Genomic DNA, 13,109 nt, shown 5'->3' on the forward strand with positions numbered 1-13,109 from the left:
CAGCAGGCAATCCACTCACTTCAGCCTCCCAAGGTGCGGGATTACAGGCTGAGCCACTGAGCCTGGCTTAGTTTCAGCTGTTTGGAAGGCTGAGGTGAAAGGATTGCCTGAGCCCGGCAGGTTGAGGCTGTGGTGGCCATGAGCATGCCCACTGCACTCCAGCCTGGGCGGCAGAGTAAGGCTCCTTTTTTTCCTTTCTTTTTCCCTTGCCTTTCCTGTCACAGTCTCTTCTGGCGCTCCTCCCACATCTCTGACCAGCTTCCCTTCTGCTGCCTGTTGCTGACATGGGGGTCCCAAGAGTTCATTCCTTGGTCCTCTTCCCTCTACCTCCACTGCTTCCTTGGCTTCCTCTTTCACCTCTATACTCGCTACTTCAAAGGAGACATGTCTGCAAGCGCCTCCCTCTTGAGCTGCAAATCTCAATGCCTATGCCCTTTCCGGTCAGCTCTGCTTGGACATCCCACAGCCTCTTCAACTTGATTTGTCCAGAGCTCATCATCCTCTTGCCACCCTAACCTGCTTCTTCAGTGTCCCCCAGCTTGGCAAATGGCACCTCCCTCCTGTTTGTCCCATAAGCGGGATTTATAAGAGCCCATACTTTGGTGTCCTAGCTCCAAAACCCAGCTCTGCCACTTACTAGGTGTGTGTCCTTGGGAAGTACTTAACCTCATTAAGCTTCAGTCTCCCCACCCTGGTACCACTAGGACTTCGTTCCTAGGGTTTTGTGAGAATCAAATGAGTTAATGCATGCTTGACGAACTCTGCATAATGCCTGGCATATAGATGTTCAAGAAACGTTGACTTAAAAAGAAACTGACACTGTGCTCGGTGGCTCAGCCTGTAATCTCGTGCTTTGAGAGGCCGAGGTGAGTGGATTGTCTGAGCCCCGCGAGTTCGAGACCCGCCTGGGCAACTTGGCGAGACCTCATCTCTACAATAAATCAAAAAATTAGCTGGGTGTGGTAGCGCGTGCCTGTAGTTCCGGCCACTTGGAAGGCTGAGGCGGAAGGATCGCCCGAGCCCAGCAGGTCGAGGTTGCGGTAACTGGGAGTGTGCCACTGCATTTCAGTCTGGGCGCAGAGTGAGACTCCAACTCAAAAAACAAAACAAAAAAATAAAGAAACAGACATCTTCCTTTTCCCACACACCCAATCAGTTCCTTTTCCGGGTGATCCTATTTCCTGAATTGGCTCTTTTTACCCATCTCTGTTGCTTCTGGCTTTCTTTTTACAGCTTTCAACTCCCCACACCTGGACCCTTGCTGCCGCCGACCATACTCCAGTGGGGCTCCTTCAAGTCATCCCACTCCAGCTTTTCAGAAGGATTTTTCTGACTCCCTCTTCCTGTTTAAGATGCCTTAGTGGCCCCTATGTTCGCATTGTCTACCTTGGCACCTACCTGCTCCTATCTGGAAGCCGCTTCTCCGCATGTCTCGTTCCCCAGCAAACTTCAAACTCACCACCTACTAACATTGGGGCCTTGGGCAAATCATTTTTACCTTCTCTGGAGTTTCATTTCCTCATTCATGAAATGAGATGATAACAGTAACTGTTTCATAGAGTTGTTGTGAGGAAATGAATGATACAAAGTTTTGAGAACAGTGCCTGGCACACAGAATGAACTCAACACGTAGAAGAGATTACTCTGTCCACCCCAATGTAAGCTCCCACAATCATGAGGGGAAACAAGCTTTACTTTCCAGCGCACTGGGTTGCCAGGTGATTTGCTCAACTCTAGGCTAACGTAAGTCCTCTGAGCATGTTTAAGGCAGGCTAGGCTAAGCTATGGTATTGGCTAGGTTAGGTGCTAAACAGTTTTCAATTTATGATAGTTTAAATTGGGGATGGTTTTATCAGGATGAAAGTTGGGCAGCGTCTGTATTTGTCAAATGACTAGATGAACCAACCCTTGGACCCAGGTCCAGCGGGAGGCCTCTGTGGCCACCCCTCAGGCCTCGGTAATGACTTCCTCGGTTCATTGCACATGTGCCTCTGTCACAGTACCCAGGCTGTGTGATAGTTCCTGGTGCTGCCCCTGTAACCCTTCGAGTGCCCTCTGGGTAGGAGGGTGGACTGTGGGGAAGGGACGGGGTAGGAAGGTGCATGCTAGACTTGGAATGACCAGCTTAGAACCCTGGTACCACTAGGGATACTGCATCTTGGAGCAAAGTTCTTTTCTTTTTTTTCCTCCCTGCCCCCTGCCCCTCCCCACTTCTCAACGCTCTTCTTTATTTTCTTTTATTTTTTTTGAGTTGGAGTCTCACTCCATCGCCCAGGCTGGAGTGCAGTGGCACGCTCCCGGTCACCCCGGTGTCGAACTGCTAGGCTCCAGTGATCCTTCCGCCTCAGCCTTCCAAGTAGCTGGAACTACAGGCGTGCGCTACCACACCTGGCTGATTTTTTATTTATTGTAGAGACGAGGTCTCATCAAGTTGCCTGGGCTGGTCTCAAACCCGTGGGCTCAGGCAATCCACTTGCCTCGGCCTCCCAAAGTGCTGGGGTTACAGGCTGAGCCATCAAGCCTGGCCTCAATGCTCTTTCCAAAAAATTTTTTCTTTTATATATATAAAAGCATTTTTTTCTCTTTAAATAGAGACAGGATCTATATTGTCCAGGCTAGTCTTGAACTCCTGTTCTCAAGTGAGCCTCCCGCCTTAGCTTCCCAAAGTACTGGGATTATAAGTAAACCAGCAAGGACAATGTTCTTAATACTGCACTTCAGCTTCATCTTCCTTCCTTCCTTCCTTCCTTCCTTCCTTCCTTCCTTCCTTCCTTCCTTCCTTCCTTCCTTCCGTCCTTCTTTCTTTCTTTCTTTCTTTCAGTTGGAGTCTCACTATTTCGCCCAGGCTGGCACACTCACAGCCACTGCAGCCTCGACCGGCCGGGCTCACACAATCCTTCCGCCTCAGCCTTCCAAGTAGCTGGAACTACAGGCATGCACCACCACGCCTGGCTAATCTTTTGATTTATTGTAGAGACAAGGTCTCACCATGTTGCCCAGGCTGGTCTCGAACCCATGGGCTCAGGGAATCCTGTTGCCTCAGCCTCTCAAATTGCTGGGATTACAAGCATGAACCATGGTGCCCGGCCCACCTCATTCTCTTTCTCTGCATAAGGGACTGGTAATCTGCATGGAGCTGCTTTGGGAATGAACTTGATTACACAAGGAAAGGACACAGTGCATGGCCCACCTCAGGTCCTCCATATATATATATATATATTTTTTTTTTTTTTTTGAGTTGGAGTCTCACTCTGTCACCCAGACTGGAGTGCAGTGGCCGCTCCCGACCACCGCAGCCTCGACCTGCTGGACTCCAGCGATCCTTCCGCCTCAGCCTTCCAAGTAGCTGGAACTACAGATGCACGCTACCACGCCCGGCTAACTTTTTGATTTATTGTAGAGATGAGGTCTCGCCAAGTTGCCCGGGTGGGTCTTGAACCCGCGGGCTCAGGCAATCCACTCACCTCAGCCTCCCAAAGGCATGGGATTACAGGCTGAGCCACCGAGCCCGGCTCTATATATTTGTTGATGCCATTGTATCTCCCCTCATTCGTGCAATGCCCGCATCTGGTCTTGGTGGGTGCCCCCATGGACATTTTATGAATAAATACTGAGGGTGGGCTCCTTCCCTTCCATTTCTCACCGCCCTCACCCCAAGCAGGCCCTGGGGTCCTTCGGCCTTGTGTAGTCATCAGATAAAGCCTTTGGTAGCCCAACTCTGAAGAGAGCCTCCCCCTGCTCAGAGCCAGTGCCTACACAATCAAAACCGCATCGCCCGGTTTAGCAGCACCAGCCTGCTAGTGTGTCCTGCTTCTGTTGCTCCCCTCTTTGTGCCCCCTGTCAACCACCCTGCACTGGTCACGATCCTGGAGTTTCTGCCCCACTCCACCTGGAGAATCCTTTGAGACAGTCATCTCAAGATACCAGGTACCTCCTGAGCCCAACACACCCACGGGGATATAAAACACTCCCAGGAATCACTAACTAAGGTCCAATTCTCAGTCTGGGGAGTCTAGCAGGCTCTCTGAGGGGAGGAGGGAGGTGCGTGAGTTCAGTCTCCAGGGAGGCCTCTATGACCTTCCTTTGAGCACAGCTCCTTTAAAGCTAAAAATAGGCCAGGCCCGGTGGCTCAGCCTGTAATCCCAGCACTTTGGGAGGCTGAGGTGAGAGAATTGCCTGAACCCCGGGGGTTCGAGACCAGCCTGGGCCACTTGGCAAGACCTCGTCTCTACAACAAATAAAAAAATTAGCTGGGGGTGGTGGTGCACACCCATGGTTCCAGCTACTATGGAAGGCTGAGGTGGAAGGATCGCCTGAGCCCAGCACGTTGAGGCTGCAATGGCCATGAGCGTGCCATTGCACTCTGGCCTGGGCAACAGAGTGAGACTCCAATTCAAATAAAAAAAAAAAAAAATAAATAAATAAATAAATAAAAATAAATCCAACCCCCTTTTCGAAGACTTTTCTGATTGCAACGATTTGCATTGCCTGATTACTATCTCCAGCCCCCCCCCAGGGGGGGGATGTCACGTCATAGTCAAACAGAAAGAAATGCTTTGTAAAGTCACTGCTTTTCCACTTTGGGCCATGGGGGAGTCCTCCTGAGGGAGCCACTGTATCCTCTACAAGACTGCGACCTCCCTACAGGGAAAAAAAAAAAAACAAAACCAACGACGGTGCACGGTGACTCACGCCTGTCATCCCAGCACTTTGGGAGGCAGAGGCGAGAGGATTGCCTGAGACCATGGGTTCGAGACCAACCTGGCCAACTTGGGGAGACCTCATCTCTACAATAAATCAAAAAAATTATCCGGGTGGTGTGGTGGCGCATGCCTGTGGTTCCAGCTACTTGGGAGGCTGAGGTGGAAAGATTGTCTGAGCCCAGCAGATCGAGGCTATGGACTCCAGCCTGGGTGACAGAGTGAGTCTTCAACTCAAAAAAACAGCAACAGGCCATTGCTAGGCCATTGCCTCCGCCATTGCCAGGCTATTGTGTCCATTGCCTTGCTAAGCTGTGGTGTGGCCATGTGTTCTTTGAGCTGTGGCCAGGGCGTGTTTCCTGACTTTGGGCCTCTCCCCTATCTTGGGGAGGTGAATCTCCTCTTTCTCTTACTTTCTAAATAAACTGTACTTTTTAATCTAAAAAAACCCAAACAAACCAAAAAACGGTGCCCTACACTGTTTTGTCTCTCCCCTTCAGCACCTAGCAGCATGCTTGACACACAGAGTGTAATAAATGTTTGTTCAGTTGTGAAGGGAGGAAGAACAAAACAGACAGGTATAGATTATCTACTGAGCACAAGGCCTGTGTGAAGCCCTTTGCATGCATTAGTTAATTGTCACACCAACACTAAAAGGAAGGTAATGGCATCCCCATTTTAGAGATGAACGAACTGAGGCTTAGAAAGGCTGAATGACATTTGCCATCCCAGAGCTAATAAGCAACAGAGCTCAATTTCAGGTCTGGTTTTATTTGAGCCCCAAATCCATGCTCTTTCCACTGATACCACGTTGCCAGCCTGCATAGGAAGCCTATCAGTTCGTCTGCCAGGAAACAGATGACACACCCAAACTGGGGATCTGAGAAGCAAGCCTTTGATAAAAGGACCACTCTACAAGGCTGTGGGCAGGGTACAGGAAACAGTTCCCCAGGGCTAGTGACACTATCACCATCCCTAAGCCTGAAGGGACAGGGGAAGGACTAGTTAAAAAGCAGAGAGACAGAGCTGTGTGGTCAGGGCTGCCTGACAGGGGTTGTGACAACTGGTTGAAGGAGGAGCTGTCTGCGGTGACCCTTCATGGAGAGAAAGGGAGAGCAAACTTCCAGCTCCACTCCCACCTGCTGGGGCCCTCCCTGGCCAAGCCCTACTGCAGCCCACTGGGGGTCCACAGCTACCAGCATGGTGGAGAAGAGGGAGGCGGATATGAGGAGAAAGTGGAAGCCAAAGGAGACCAAAGATGTGTGGCTTTGGGATGGTGGGGTGTACCGGCCTTCGGAGTGGAGGTTGGCACCACCACCTGTCTTTTTCTTTTTTTTTGAGTCGGAGTCTCACTGTTACCTAGGCTAGAATGCAGTGGCATGCTTACGGCCACAGCAGCCGCAACCTCTGGGTTCAGGTGATCCTTCCGCCTCAGCTTTCCAAGTAGCTGGAACTATAGGTATGTGCCACCATGCTCAGCTAATTTTTTGATTTATTATAGAGACAAGGTCTCGCCAAGTTGCCCAGGCTGGTCTTGAACCCCTGAGCTCAGGCAATCCTCTTGCCTCTGCCTCCCAAAGTGCTGGGATTACAGGCGTGAAACACTGTGCCCGGCTACCACCATTTTTCATCTCATGACACAGGTGGCTCCTAACTGGCTTCCCACTGTCAGCCTCTATCCCCTCAACCCATTAGTAGCTCGGAGCCAGGGGATTCTCTCAAAATACCACCCAGATCACGTCCCTCCTCTGCTCAAAATCATTCAGTGGCATTCCTTTAGGGTAAAATCTGAAGTCCTTAAGAGGGCCCATGAGACAGGGAACAGTGGTTCATGCCTGTAAATCCAGGCACTTTGGGAGGCGGAGGTTAGAGGGTTGCCTGAGCCCACAGGTCCCTGAGACCAGTCTTGGCAATATGGTAAGACCTCATCTCCACAATAAATCAAAAAATTAGCAAGGCATGATGGCTCATATCTGTAGTTCCAGCTACTTGGAAGGCTGAGGTGGAGGGATTGCCTGAGCCCAGTAGGGCGAGGCTGTGGTGGCCATGAGCATGCTACTGCACTCCAGCCTGGACTCCAACTCAAAAAAAAAAGATATTCATACTATATATAAATAAATAAATAAATAAATAAATAAATATATATATATATATATCTCAAACAAGATTACACAAAACAATAATTATGCTTATATTCTTATTTTATCTAGTCTTTTTTTTTTTTTTTTTTTAGTTAGCACACAGTTGGCCTCTCCTAAGTGCTATGTCAAATGAATGTTAGCAGCATTGGGTTTGAACCCTGGATCTGTCCCTCCCAACTGTGAGCTACCACACCACAGCCTCAACCTGCTGAACTCAGGTGACCCCCCCGCCTCAGCCTTCCAAGTAGCTGGAGCTACAAACACGCACCATCACACCTGGTTAATTTTTTTTTTTTTAAATTGTAGAGATGAGGTCCCACCAGATTGCCCAGGCTGGTCTCAAACCTGTGGGCTTAGGCAATTTTCTCACCTCAACCTCCCAAAGTGCTGGGATTATAGGCGTGAGCCACCATGCCCGGCCCTAGTCTATTTTTAAAATGCTTGTTATGACCCACTAGTTGATTTCATTCTCGGTATGAAAAACACTGAGCTAGCCGGGCTCGGTGGCTCAGCCTGTAATCCTGCGCCTTTGGGAGGCTGAGGTGAGTGGATTGCCTGAGCCCACGGGTTCAAGACCCGCCTGGGCAGCGAGACCTCATCTCTACAATAAATCAAAAAATCAGCCGGGCGTGGTAGCACATGCCTGTAATTCCAGCTACTCTTGGAGGGCTGAGGCGGAAGGATCGCCAGAGCCCAGCAGGTCAAGGCTGCGGTGGCCGGGAGCGGCCACTGCACTCCAGTCTGGGCGACAGAGTGAGACTCCAACTCAAAAAAAAGAAAAACACTGAGCTGAATGATCTTCCACCAGGAAAGTGTTGAGCTCATTTTTCAGCCAAGCAGTGATAGTCAGATCCTGCCGCCTGGTGGTCATCTCTGGGAACTAATTGTGCCTTTTTCTGACCTCTTCCTAGAGGTTAATTTTTGACTTGTTGGAATTAAACTGAATTCAATAAAAAGTACTGAGTGCAGGCCCTGGGCTAGGCATCTGGGGAGTGAGAACTGAGACAAATTATGACTTAGACCTGACACCCAAAGTTTCCTCCCAGTTGATAACCAGCATAGTTGCTGTAGATCTATGCTGTTCCATATGGCAGCCACTGGCCACTTGTAGCCACTGAGCACTTAAAAAGTGGTTAGTGCAACTGTAATATTGAATTTTAAATTGTAGTTAACTATAATTCATTTACATTTAAATATAAACCCTGGACCGGGCATGGTGACTCACGCCTATAATCCCAGCACTTTGGGAGGCCAAGGTGAGAGAATTGCCTGAGCCCACGGCTTTGAGACCAGCCTGGGCAACCTGGCGAGACCTCATCTCTACAATACATCAAAAATTAGCTGGGCGGGGTATCGCGCGCCTGTAGTTCTGGCTACCTGGAAGGCTGAGGCGGAAGGCTGAGGCAGAAGGTTCGCCAGAGCCCAGCAGGTCGACACTGGGGTGGCCGTGAGTGTGCTACTGCACGCCAACCTGAGTGACAGAGTGAGACTCCAACTCAAAAAAAAAAAAAAAAAAAATTAGCCGAGCGAGATGGTACACACGCCTGTAGTTCCAGCTACTTGGAAGGCTGAGGCGGAAGGATTGCCTGAGCCCAATAAGTTGAGACTGTGGTGGCCGTGAGTGTGCCACTGCACTCCAGTCCGAGTGACAGAGTGAGACTCCAACTCAACAATAAAAAATGTAAAATTAAAAATATAAAACTACAAACAAGATCCCCAAGTGACTTGCTTGCACATTCAAGTTTGAGAAGCAGTTGCCGATGAGACCTCTAAGAGGCGATATGGGCAGTGATTCTCTGATTGCCTTTCTTGCTTCACGACATGGGAAGCAAGGTCAGGGCTGCGGAACAGGTGCTAGAGTTTTGAAGGGATTGAAGAAAGTGTGATCACTACCTGGGATGAGAATGTTGGTGTGATTGGACAAGGAAAACCTGGGTCTTCACGAACTTCAAGTGGGACCAGTCAGGACCATCGCGTGTTCTCCTCTTGTTTGGCTGTGTCAGTAGAGCTGAGGTTTTGCTGTGGAGGACCCCGAAGCAGAGGTGAGGGCCTACGCAAAGGGGTGATGATTGTATTGGGATCTAAACTGGTCAAGGAGGAAAGTGAGGGTGTGAGGGATAAGAAGAAGGGGGGAGATGAAAGGACTGTGGGTCCTGAGATGATCACAGAATTGTGAGAGTCAAGGTCACAGAGCTGGAAGATCGGAGGTGATGGTTGGAGGGTGGAAGAAGCCCAGTTAGTGGAAAGCAGAGGTTCTCGGGCAACTATTATATTAGGCTGGGAATAAGATAAAAGGAAATAGCTGTGGGCTTTTCCGGGCGAGTGGAGTTGTTTAGACAAATGCAAGTGAAGTATGAGAGGCATTTCTCGATTGGGAGGCAGGGGAGTGGAAGGATGGAACCCAAGATGGAGGAGGAGGGAACTTCAAAAGCTGAAACCCCCCCAGCGGTCTGGCTGGCGGAGGTGGCCCAGGTCGGTGTGGAGTGGGCATGTGAGGGCCAGCTGGAGCCTGGCCCTGTGAGCACCCAGCGAGGGCAATTCATTCCTCCAGGCTCTGATTAGTCTGAAAGGAGGTTGTGTTCACCACGAGAGAATCACTGGGCTTCTATCCACTAACAATTACAATGGACAGTTTTAAATTTGCCCCAAGCACTTGACAATGGCTATTTTTAATCCTCATAGCCACCCTATATTATTGGCTCCTTTTGTACACATAAGGGCAGCAAGGCTCAGAATAGTTAAGTTATATGTCCAAGGACACACAGCCACAAAGAGATTTGAACTTGGATTCAAACCCAGGTTTGGCTAGCACCAAAGCTGACTGGTGCTAGCTAGTGATTCACCTGGGGGCGTTTGTTTATGCCTCCCCGGAAGGTTGTGACTCACAGGGCTGGAAAGAGGTGCCCCCCAAGGGAACCTTCCAGTTTTCCTGGGCATCTCAGGTGATTCTGATGGTCAGGGGAGATTGGAAAGCATTGCCCTGGCCCCGGTCACAGCTGTTGGGTGTCAGGCTGGTTCCAAGCTCAGGCCTCTTCATGGTGCAGCCCACTTTCATTCTAGCAGTTTGAGTCACTATCAACATCACCAAGGGCCATTTTCCTGCATTTCACTTAGGTGACTTCATCAGAGGCTTCAAAAGTCACAGGATTCATGACCCGCCTGGGCAACTTGGCGAGACCTTATCTCTATTAATAAATCAAAAAACTTAGCCGGGTGTGGTAGCACGTGCCTGTAGTTCCAGCTACTTGGAAGACTGAGGCGGAAGGATCGCCGGAGCCCAGCAGGTTGAGGCTGCAGTGGCCGGGAGTGGAAAAAAAATAAAGAAAGCCAGAGGATGTAGAAAAAAGCAGTATGAGGAGATCCCCTTATAAGTAAAGGGATAGGCCATGGGCCTCACAGCCATTCAATGCCAGAGCTGGAACAAAAACCTCATCCAGGGACATCCAAATCTACCATTCTTTTCTACTCCCTATTTCTTTAGGAAAGTGATAAATAATGTTTACAAATAATAAGGCAAGTTTTTAGGAGAGGATCCCCAGTGCCCCACCCCCACCTCCTCATACATGTGTCATTCCTGTCTGAGAGCCTCCCCACACCCCACCTCAGGCTGGGTCAGGGCTGTGCTGAAGCTGAGGGTATGAACGAAACTTTGTCCCTGCCCTCCAGTGGAGAGAAAGGGGCACATTCACCTCAGGCTGGATTAAATGCCTCAATTCAGTCAACACAATGTTCTCCTTTGAGAAAGTTAGTGATAAACCCTTGGGCAAAGTAACCCATTACAAGCTAGGAAATTAGGCTGCTACAGGTGGAATTTAGAGGACCCATCAGTGGCGCCCTGGGGCTGTGCTGGTGGGCTCAGGGCAGCCTAGAAAGTTCTCTGGTTCTGGGGCTGCAATTAGGTTTCCCTGCACACTCCCTCCAAGTTCCACCTGGGTCCACCCCTTCCAGGCTGCCACCACCTCCTGCCACCTGCCACAGCTACTCCAGTCCCAAGATAAGCCTCAGCCTGATCCCTTTCCCTCCCCCACCTCTCTTCCTGCAGCCAAGGGCTTGACTTTCCTCCCAGGGTAGGGTTCTCTGAAAAACACAAGACGCCCAGCTACATTTGAACCTCAGATAAGCGATGAATACTTTTTCTAGTATGATTATTTCCAAGTATTATATGGGACATACTTCACATACAAAAGGGTTTGCTGTTTATCTGAAGTACAAATGTAACTGGTTGTCTTGCATCTTTCTTTGCTTAAGCTGGAAACCCTGCCCCAAGGACATGGCCAAGGCCTCCCTCATTCTCCCAGGCTCCTTCTAGGCGGCTGTTTTCAGCCTTCCTCATTGACATCAGGGTAGAAATCTCAATTCCTGCCGCCTGCCTCCTTGTTGACCTATTTCCTGCCTCTCCTACCTCACTGCGCCTGACCCACCCCCATCCTAGCTTGCTGAAACCACAGGCCTTAAACCCCTTCTTCAGACACTGTTCTCTCTGCCTGGAGAATCCGTGCCCCAACCCCCCATAGGCTGATTTCTAACAACCCCCAACTCCACTGGTGTCACCACCTGAAGATGCTTCCTAAACCTCCACTCCACTGGCCACGCTGGGTCAAGAGTTCCTTTTTTTTGGGATCCCCAAGAACCGAGTGAATATTTCCTTATCCAGTTTGGCACTTGCCAAACTGTCAAAACCGTAATCATCTGGTCATCTGGTCTTTACTAGCAACCTAAGATTATGAGTTTCTTGAGGGCAGGGGCTGTATCCTTCAGTCTTGTCATCTCTACAACTGGAAATTCCTGTCAGGTTGGCAAATAGCAGGGGATTTTATTTTATTTATTTTTTTAAAGAATGTGTTTTTATTCTTACTCTTTTTGTTGTTTTTTGTTTTTTGAGTTGGAGTCTCACTCTATTGCCCAGACTGGAGTGCAGTGGCACGCTCCCGGCCACTGCAGCCTCACTGCTGGGCTCCAGTGATCCTTCCGCCTCAGCCTTCCAAGTAGCTGGAACTACAAGCGTGCGCTACAACGCCCGGCTAATTTTTTGGTTTATTACAGAGATGAGGTCTTGCCAAGTTGGCCAGGTGGGTCTCGAACCCGCGGGCTCAGGTAATCCATTCACCTCAGCCTCCCAAGACGCAGGATTACAGGCTAAATTACTGAGCCCGGCTTATTCTTACATTTTTAAATTTTTTATTTAGTTGGAGTCTTACTCTGTCACCCAGGCTAGAGTGCAGCGGCATGCTCATGGCCACCACAGCCTCGACCTGCTGGGCTCACGTAATCCTTCCACCTCAGCCTTCCAAGTAGTTAGAACCACAGGTGGGTACCAGCACACCTGGATAGCTTTTGGATTTATTGTGAGGTGAAGTCTCACCAAGTTGCCCAGGCTGGTCTCGAACCTGTGGGCTCAGGCAATTCTCTCACCTTGGCCTCCCAAAGTGCTGGGATTATAGGCGTGAGCCACTGCGCCTGGCCTTATTCTTACATTTTTTTTTTCATGAGTTGTAGTCTCACTCTGTTGCCCAGGCTGGAGGGCAGTGGCACGCTCCCAGCCACCACAGCCTCAACCAGTTGGGCTCCGGCGATCCTTCCGCCTCAGCCTTCCAAGTAGCTGGAACTACAGGTGTGCGCTACCACACCCATCTAATATTTTGATTTATTGTAGAGATGAGGTCTCGCCAAGTTGCCCAGGTGGGTCTCGAACCTGCGGCTTCAGGCAATCCTCAGCCTCCCAAAGGCGTGGGATTACAGGCTGAGCCACCGAGCCTGGCTTTATTCTTACATTTTTAAACTGCAGTCACCTTCAAAGTACTCTCTGTTTGATGTAATACACCTATCCAGATGCTTTTTCCACTGCTCAGCACAGTTTTTGAACTCATCCATTTTGATACCTTTGAGCGTGTCTGCCGTTTTTTGTTTCACCTCTTCCACATTGGCAAAATGTTTCCCTTTGAGGGCTTTTTTCATCCGGGGAAACAAATAAAAAGTCACCCGGGGCCAGGCGCGGTGGCTTATGTCTGTAATCCCAGCATATTGGCAAGTGGAGGCGAGAGGATTGCCTGAGTTCATAGGTTTGAGAACAACCTGGGCAACTTGGTGAGCCCTTGCCTCTACAGTAAATCAAAAAATTAGCTGGACATGGTGGTACGCACCTGTGGTTCCAGCTATTAAAAGGCTGAGACGGAAGGATCCCCTGAGCCCAGCAGGCCGAGGCTGCGGTGGGCGGGAGCAGCCACTGCACTCCAGTCTGGGCAACAGAGTGAGACTCCAACTCAAAAAA

General features: G+C 49.9%; 1 protein-coding gene across 2 annotated transcripts in view; it reads right to left on the reverse strand.

Annotated features, from left to right (window-relative positions):
- The window catches only part of PNKD (paroxysmal nonkinesigenic dyskinesia), an 85,114-nt gene that overhangs the window by 44,515 nt on the left and 27,490 nt on the right, over positions 1-13,109 (reverse strand). The gene's annotated exons all lie outside the window — the stretch shown is intronic.

The sequence above is a fragment of the Carlito syrichta genome, unplaced genomic scaffold, assembly GCF_000164805.1.
Source record: "Carlito syrichta isolate Samal-C Ts95f unplaced genomic scaffold, Tarsius_syrichta-2.0.1 Scaffold115728, whole genome shotgun sequence".
Classification (NCBI taxonomy): Eukaryota; Metazoa; Chordata; class Mammalia; order Primates; family Tarsiidae; genus Carlito; species Carlito syrichta.